Source organism: Chrysochloris asiatica, unplaced genomic scaffold, assembly GCF_000296735.1.
Source record: "Chrysochloris asiatica unplaced genomic scaffold, ChrAsi1.0 scaffold00003, whole genome shotgun sequence".
NCBI classification, from domain to species: Eukaryota; Metazoa; Chordata; class Mammalia; order Afrosoricida; family Chrysochloridae; genus Chrysochloris; species Chrysochloris asiatica.
The window spans coordinates 14,373,674-14,382,740 of NW_006408521.1; the positions used below are offsets into that span (position 1 = coordinate 14,373,674).

A 9,067-nucleotide genomic window follows, 5' to 3' on the forward strand; every position below is an offset into this window, starting at 1 on the left:
TATCTTTGGGTTTGGTGTGGTACCCCCTTACCTTATAATGGATAAACTTTTATTCAGTCTTTATTGGTTTCTGTTACTTGAAACAAGAGGACTGATGAATAAACCAGATTACTAAATTTTTATTGAAAATCACTGTCATTATTGTTAAAGAGATATTTCCCCCAGTGGTGATTAAAGAGATTGTCTAAAACTGTTAGATTAAATCTCAGCTCCCTGGGCACTTTGGGGCAGGTTCTTAACTTCTACACGTCTCTGTTTTATCGTCTATACAATAGCAAGAAGATATGGACTTTCAATTCATATTCAAACCATAACACAGCCCGATCGATCTAATCTACATAGCTGCATTACAATTTGTTTAGAGTTTAAAGGCTTAATGGCAATTACGAGGGAAGGAAAAAAGAGTAAAGTTCATTTTACATAACTGACTGGAAAATACATTAAAAAAACAGTGATTAAAATTTAATATGGTTTCATGTGCCCAGAAGGTGGTGCCTGATGTGGCGGGGTGATTGCTGAGTCCAAATAATCTTGTATCTGGAACTTCAGCGACTGCAGGGGCATGGAGTCGTCAGTCCCCTTTCTGCCAGTCTCCTTTACTCAATAACCAGGTCTTTTAAGATTTGTAAAAACAATGGCAAAATTGAAATGGGTGCCTTTCTTTCCAGCTTCTGGGTAGACCTCTTTAATTAAACTCGTCAGTTCTTTTAAAGTCGCATCCATTTAAGTGTAGATCTGTCTCACTGGATGGCACGTTTCCGTGGGAGAACCAATCCATCCGGTGGTGGCGGCCTTATTGGTGGTGAAGACCGGCAGCAGCAGCGGGCAGGTCTTCTCCAGGTTGATAGACTTTTCTGGTTCTTTCTTGATTTTCTCCTGGGTAATGCGTGACTTCACCGCCGTCTTCCTCCTGCGGCATATGAGAAGCCTGCTCTGACCTCTGACCCCTGCAGTGAGCATGAGAACCAACCCTCTTTTGTTGAGAATTTTTGAATTTATGTTCATGAGGGATATTGGCCTATAATTTTCCTTCTTAGTGACAGCCTTCCCTGGTTTTGGTATGAGGGTTATGCTTGCTTCATAAAATGTATTAGGAAGTTTTCCATCCTCCTCTATATTCTGGAGTAATTTGAGTAGAATTGATGACAGCTCTTCCCTGAATGTTTGGTAGAACTCACCATTGAAGCCATCTGGGCCTGGACTTCTTTTGGTTGGCAGTTTTTTGATGACCTGATCAATTTCTTCTTTTGTTATGGGTCTGTTAAGTTTTTCTGCTTCACTCTGTGTTAAGTCTGTGTTTTTTAAAAAACTGTATCCATGTCTTCTAAGTTTTCAAATTTGTTGGAGTACAACTCTTCATAGTATTCTGTTATTATCCTTTTGATTTCCTTTGGTTCCGTTGTGACATCACCCATGTGATTTCTAATGCATGTTATTTGTGTCTTCTCCCTCTTTTCTTTTGTTAGGTTTGCCAATGGTCTGTCAATTTTGTTAATCCTTTCAAAGAACCACAAGTTTGGTGGTTTAATCTCACCAGCCACTCTCAGAAACCCTATACAGTTGGAACTGACTCAATAGCACTTAACAACAATTGACAAAGTGCTGGGATGCTGTCTGCTGTCCAAGAAAACCACGTGCTGCTCAGAGTAAGTGTGGCTTCCACTGCTGAGGTCTGGGTTTTAACAGGTTTCCTCCTTCCTTGCCCCATGTTAATGACTCTGCACATGGAGAGGTGTAAGGGGAAGCCGTGTGCCAGGTGAAGGAGGAGCTCTTGCTCAGGGCACTCAATTTCTGCTGGTTGGATTTCTGCTCCATACCTTCTCGTGTCTGGCTTTGACTCTGCTACCTAACTTCTCTGAGCATTTATCTGATTTCTTCATTTGTAAAAGTGAATTGTAAATGCCTTGTTCCTAGAATTGATTTGAGATCAAGGGAAATTGGGCTTTGAAAATAGCTTAACAGGTCCTGAGCTCTGGTAGTGTAGTAGTTAAATTCTTGGTTGCTAACCAAAAGGCTGGAGGTTCCAACCCACTCATCCTGTTTGCTGGATAAAGACCTGGCAATTTTCTACTGTAAAGTTGAAAGCTAAGAAAGCTGTATGGGGTAAGTTCTACTTTGTCACATGGGGTGACTATGAGTCAGACTGGACTTGATGGTAATCAGTGGCAAGTTCTAACACATATGTAGGTGTTTCTCCATGAATGTCAGGTTAGAGGAAAAGGGTTTTACACATAACTTTCCTTCTCATTCTTGCTTTAACAAAGATTACAAAGAACAGAAGCTGCTCTCTGTAGGAGGCCTGCCATTTGGATCAGTTACAATCACTCAAACCACAGGATTTACAACACATAACTCCTAATTATCTGGGCCAGAGAGAGATGGCATCTGATTGGATCAACTGACTACATTGGTTTATTAATTATTCTTCCTCTCCAAACAGCATGAGGAACATGGAAAACCTGGCATTTTCAAGTTTCTGCAGGCAACCAGTGGCTAAAATGAACATGGGTTTCAATTGGAAACTTCTAGTTAATAGCCTTGTTGTAATTCTTGTTTCCGTAAATCTGGGATATTAGGTAGATGAAAACAAAGAAGATTTAGGAATAGCTGGGCTCAAGAAACCAGCTCTCCTAGGAAGTGTTACTGTGTTTTCATTTTACCTAGCTATGCACCAGCTTTCTACCACTTCAAATGCATAGCTGTTTATTGAGAGCTGACATTCTAGATTTATGAGATGGGAACAGGAGTAAAGGAAGTCCAGGTAGGGGTCCTCAGAGTCATGAACTGCTTTAGTCTAAACCCAGAAATTAGGGCGGTGAATTAGGTTACTATTGATGCCAATAAGCAAAATATTCAAATGCTAAAAACAGAAATCATAATTTAAAAATTCACTACATGCTAAGTATTGATTATTGTTAAGAACTTCCTTTGAGACTGGTGGCAAATTAAGTTAATTAAACTTCTAGGGCTGTGGTTTTCAGAACTTTTTTTCCTTAGTTGTCATTGAGTCTATTCTGACGCATGGTGACCCCTTGTGAGCAGAATAGAACTGTTTCATAGAGTTTGCAAGGCTGTGAATTTTAGAAGAAGGCCTGTATTTCATGCTGTATCTGGGTGTGAGTTTGAACCACCAACCTTTCAGCTAGTAATCAAACCCTTAACCATTTATGCCACTCAGGCACTCCTGGTCTGCAAAGAAGGACTTATCAAAATCACCTAGATTGCTTATTAAACATTTTCCAGGACCTCACCAATAATCTACCAAATAGAATTACTACAACTAGAAACTGAGAGCCTGCACCGTTCATAAACCTTTGCTGATTCTAATGGACTGAGATTTGTGGACAGTGATCTTCAAACATCTTTGGATCACTCTAGCTGTAAAAAATAACACACATATATCTCCAACATATGTGTATATTTTAAATAATCTCTGTAGATTATATGTGATAGGCCACATGCCCCATGAACTGGAGGTCAAATGAAGATTAGTCAGATGCAGGATCCAGAGCAAGAGCGCAAATGTTGGCTACTCATCTTCTAAGTTTTCCATTTAACATTTTTGAGGTGAGGTTAAATTCACTTTGTTTATGTTTTCATTACATTCTGAATATTTCTTTTCAGAAAACATTTCAGTTGGCTAGACTGGAAATATCATGGGGGTAAGGACTACTGTTGTTATGTGTCATTGATTCAGTTCTGACTCATAGTAACCCTTTGTACAACTGAATGAAATACTGCCCAACTCAACACCGTCTTCACAAGTGTTGCTGTGTTTGAGCCTATTGTTGTAGGCACTGTGTCAATCCCCATCTCTGAGGGTCTTCATCTTTGTCACTGACTACTGATCCTCTACTTTGCCAAGCATGATGTCCTTTGCCAGGGGCTGGTCCCTCCTGTCCAAAGTGAGGTCTCACCATTCTCACTTACCAGGAACATTATGGCTGTACTTTTTCCAAGTCAGATTTGTTCATTGTTCTACCAGGAGTGCTGTTGTTCTTAAGTGCCTTTGAGTTGGTTCTGACCCATAGTTACCCTGTATAGGTTTTCAAGAAGCAGCTGGTGGGTTTGATCTGCTGACCTTGTGGTTAGCAGTCCAGTGCTTAATCCTACAGCACCACAGGTCTCTTTTGTGGTGCTGTAGGTTAAAGCACTGGGCCGCAAGGTCAGTTTGAACTGCAAGTTTGGCTGTTCAAACTCACCAGCTGCTTCTTGGAAACCCTATACTGGGTTGCTATGAGTTGGAATCCACTCAACGGCACTAACAACAACAACAATGTACTTGAAGCACCACTGTGCTTGGCGCATAATAAATGCTCAATAAAGCCTAAATTTGGGTAGAATTTGGAACTCCTTGTTAAAAGACAAAGATGACTTTTCCTTTGAAACAGGGCTGGTTAATGCTGTGCTGGAGTTTACAATCCCACTTCTGGGTTTGCAGCTGGTTTTCCCACAGTGGCAGAACCCCTGCTGCTGGTGAAAAGACCCTTCACTGAAGGAGCAGCAGGGAACAATAGTAAGAGGCTTTCAATGCAGACATTTAAGGAGGAAGGAGTGGGGCAGCTCCATTCATTACACAGTACCTCCCCTTGGGTGGCAAGATTCAGGGGGAAACCTCCTTGGGCAGGGAGGTGAAAGGCCAAACCCATTTCACTTTCCTGGGGCCTTGTTCCTGCTAGTTCCAGTGAATGTTAAAATCCATTCTCTCATCACTTCTTGACAGAACCCTTGAAAGAAGGGGTTGCTGGTGTAGGAAAAACCTAGTCAATTTCTCTCACCATATTGATGGAAAAGAATCAACAGCTAGATAAAGAGGAAAAGACAGAGGGTGGGGGGCACTTTCATGGTCTATAACTGCTTTCAGGCTTGGGAAACAGATGCTTTTCAGATGTTATATAAGTTGTTGAATATGGAATTTGATAGCTGGAGAATATTTAACATTGTGACACTCAATAAAATCACTGAGGTAGATATTGTGAAATTATCGAAGCTATATATACTGTCAGGAGGGACCAGTTGCTGGAGAAGGATATCATGTTTGGTAAGGTGGAGGGTCAGAGAAAAAGAGGAAGACCCTTAATGAGAAACCATTGCTAACATTCATCATGCTAATTCTTTTGATCTGGTGTTGATAAAAGAGGGTTATATACTTATAAGAGAAGGAGCTCTGGTAGCATAGTGGTTATCAGTCGGGCTGCCAACCTCAAGGTCAGCAGTTCGAAACTACCAGCGGTTCCACAGGAGAAAGATGCTCCCATAAAGATTTACAGCCTTGGAAACCCTATACAGGGTCACTATGAATAAGAACCAACCCCACAGCACATAACAACAACAACAACATGTTTATAAGAACCATTCTAAAGAGCTATAGCAGTGTAGTGGTTACGAGTTGGGCTGCTAATCTCACGGTCAGCAGTTCGAAACTACCAGCAGTTCTGAGGGAGAAAGATGAGGCTTTCTGCTTCCATAAAGATTTACAGCCTCCGAAACCCTATACAGGGTCACTATGAGTCAGAACCGACTCCATGGCACATCACCACCACCAAGAACCATTCTGTAGTGTGGCCTCTCAGTCAATCTTTCAAAAACTTTCACACCTGAGGAATGAGTGTTCTCCATTAGGATAATAATTTAGGATAATAATAATAATAATAAAAATTTAAATTATTTTTTCTGATTGTTCTTCTAGCAGATGAATATTGAGAGACTTTTCTTCAAGTTCAGTAATTTGGCTTTCCATTGATTCAATTTTACATATTTGCTCTTTCAGTGTACTTTCTATTTAAGTTTTACTGTTTATCTTCTGGCTAATTGCTGGTCTTTTACAGTCCCCATTTTTTTCATTTATTCAAGCATTGTATCCTAAATTCTTCTATAGTTTTGTCTGTTTTCCTTTCATCTGAGGCTTCCTCCATCATCCTCTTATTCTGTTGAAGTTGCCTAATAGCATTCTGTTGAATTACATATCATATAGTTCTGATACCATTTCTGGTATTAGTACTTTTTTGATTCTGTAATTTGGTCACCTGTTGAATGAATTCTGTCTTTATTCTTCATGTAAGCAAAAACTCTGTTTTCTCCAAGATGCTGTGGTGTCCTATTTATATTTAATTGATGTTTGTGTATTGGTGTGTTCTCAGCCACTCACCACCTATCTCCTGGTGGATGTGGTAGAGACTGGCAGTGTGAACGTGTTTTTCTGTTCACTGTTTGTGTTCAGGGTAGGTTTACATGCCTCCAGAAGCAGGGGTATTATGCCTGGCACCCAAGCCCAGGCAGAGCAGAGCCTACATAGGAGAGGGTGCCACTGGCCACTTGGTTGGCAAGGGCGGGAACTAGCCATGCCCCCAGCTCCCAGGAGGACATGGAAGAAAGGGAGAAGTACACCTCTCTCACATTCTTGCTCTAGTTTTCACTTTCACTCTCACTCTCTATCCCTGACTCATTTTGTTGAGAAAATTGTACTTATATTACAACTAGTGAAATCATTAAAAGATTGCAAACAAGGACTGATTTGATCTTTTATCCATGTTTATAAGAATATTCTGTTGTGATGTGAAGAATGGAGAGAGAGCTTCAGGTTGGCTGTGCTAAGGACAGTTAAGAAACAGTTGCAGTACTTCAGGTGAGGTGGAATGGATTAGGAGCAGGCAGATGATGGTTGATGGGGAGAGACTTTATCCTTTTGAATTAGGAGGAGCTGTGACAGGAAATCCACAAAACACTGGCTTGGACAGTTAGCTGATTTCTTTCTCACGTAATTGAAGCCTGTACAGGAGTGTAGAATTAGACTGGTACCTCCAAAAGAACTAGGGACTAGATTCTCTCTGTCTTGTTTCGCAACATGCTTTCTACCTCCTAGCTCAAGGTGACTGTTCTTATTCCACACATATTCTTTTCATTCCAGTGAATGACGAATGAAGGAAAAATGTCCCCTTCCTTTAAGGGCATTTCTTAGAAATTACAGTGATACTTTTTGTTACAGCTCTTTAGACAAAACTCACTCTCATAGTCCCATCTGGTCCATGTGATATTGGGAAACAAAATGGATATTCCAGGTGCCTATAGATTCAGTTGTAACTCAGGAGTTCTGTAACTAAGAATGAAGAAAACAACAACCATTGGAAGGCAACCAGCATCAGCTGTCACAGAATAGACAAAGTTGAGAAATACTTTACAGGTAAAATTAGCAGGATTTGATGATGAACTTAATGGGATGTGAAAGAAACAGGAAGAAATAATAAAACTGATTACGATTTTATGACATACCAATTGGATTAAGTCATCATAACTTTTTGGGCCACTATATGTCTGTCAGTGTGTTGTACTGTGGTGACCTGTGTTTTTCTGTGATTCTCAAAGCCATGCCATTGGTATTTACTCATAGTAGACAGTTTTCAGCAGAGCTTTCTGACTAACAAGAAGGAAAGGCTATCCACTTCTGAAAACTAGCCACTGAAAACCTTCTGAACAGCAGTGGAACATTGTTTGATATAATGACAAAAGGTGAACCCATCAGGTTGGAATGTTCTCAATATATGGCTAGAGATGAGCTGCTTTCTCAAGGTAGAGTTGACATTAGTGGTGTGGATGGAGAAAAGCTTTCAGGACTTTCATTTCCTGATGTGGCATGGCTCAAATGAGAAGAAAGAGCTACAAACACCCATTAATAATTGGAAAGTGGAAGATATGAAGTATGAATCTAGGAAAATCAGAAGTTGTCAAAAAATGAAATGGAATGTATAAAGATCAATACCATAGGCATTGGTGAGCTGAAATGCATTGTCATTTTGAATAGGACAAGCATGGTTTACTATACCACAAATGAAAAACTGAAGAGGAGTGACATCACAATCACCATAAAAAAGAACATTTCAAGATCTATCCTGAAATACAATTGTTGTTGTTGTTAAGTGCCGTTGAGTCGGTTCCGACCCATAGCGACCCTGAACAGGGTTTCTAAGACTGTAAATCTTTATGGGAGCAGAAAGTCTCCTCTTTCTCCCGTGGAGCAGCCGGTAGTTTCGAACTGCTGACCTTGCGGTTCGCAGCCCGATTCGTAACCACTACGCTACCAGAGCCTGGGTAGGATAATATTCATATGCCTATAAGGAAAATCAGTTAATATAACTATTTTTCAAATTTATGTATCAACCACTACAGTCCAAAATGAGTAAATGGAAGATTTTTACCAACTTCTGCAATCTGAAATTGATCAGACGTGCAATCAAGATGCATTGATAGTTACTGGTGATTGGAATGTGAAAGTTGGAAGCAGAGAGAAAGGTTTGTAGTTGTAAAAGATGACCATGAAAATAAGACCAATGACATTGCAAACATCTATTTTTTCAACAACACAAACAGCGATTATACAGGGGGACCTTGCCAGATGGTATATACATGAATCAAATCAATTATATTTGTGGAAAGAGAGAATGGATAAGCCCAATATTATCATCCAGAACAAGATGACGGACTGACTGTGGAACAGACCATCAATTAATTGCTCATATAAAAGTTCAAGGTGAAGCTGAAGAAAATTAAAACATGTTCAAGACAGTCAAAGTATGACCTTGAATATATCCCACCCTCATTTAGAACCCATCTCCAGAACAGATTAGACACGTAACAGTAATGATCAAAGACAAGACAAGCTGTGGTATGAAGCAGGAAAAACGTTATTAAACTTCTATTGTAAAACTCAAGAAAAGGTTTTCATACTAAACGAAACATTATTTGATGTTTACCAGGAATGGGAGTGAAGGGAGAGTAAATCACTGGCTAGAGGGTAGGCCCATGTTAACTTGGGTGATGGAGAGGGTAATAATATACATGAAGAGGAAGGTGATGAGAAATGAAAAGGTTTGGAATCAATTAGTCCAATGGACTAATAGAACATGTGAACATCAGTCTCCCTGACTCTTGAGACCAGAAGAACTAGATGGTGCCCAGCTACCGCTACCAATTGCTCTGAAAGGGATCACATTAGAGGGTCCCAGGTAGAGTGGGAGAAAATGTGGAACAAAACTCAAATAGAAGAAGAAGAAGAAGAAGAAGAAGAAGAAGA

The 9,067-nt window shown here is 40.1% G+C and overlaps 1 pseudogene; it reads right to left on the minus strand.

Annotated features, from left to right (window-relative positions):
• Positions 1-462: 462 nt before the first annotated feature.
• LOC102838996 lies at positions 463-960 on the minus strand (annotated as a pseudogene).
• Positions 961-9,067: the final 8,107 nt, after the last annotated feature.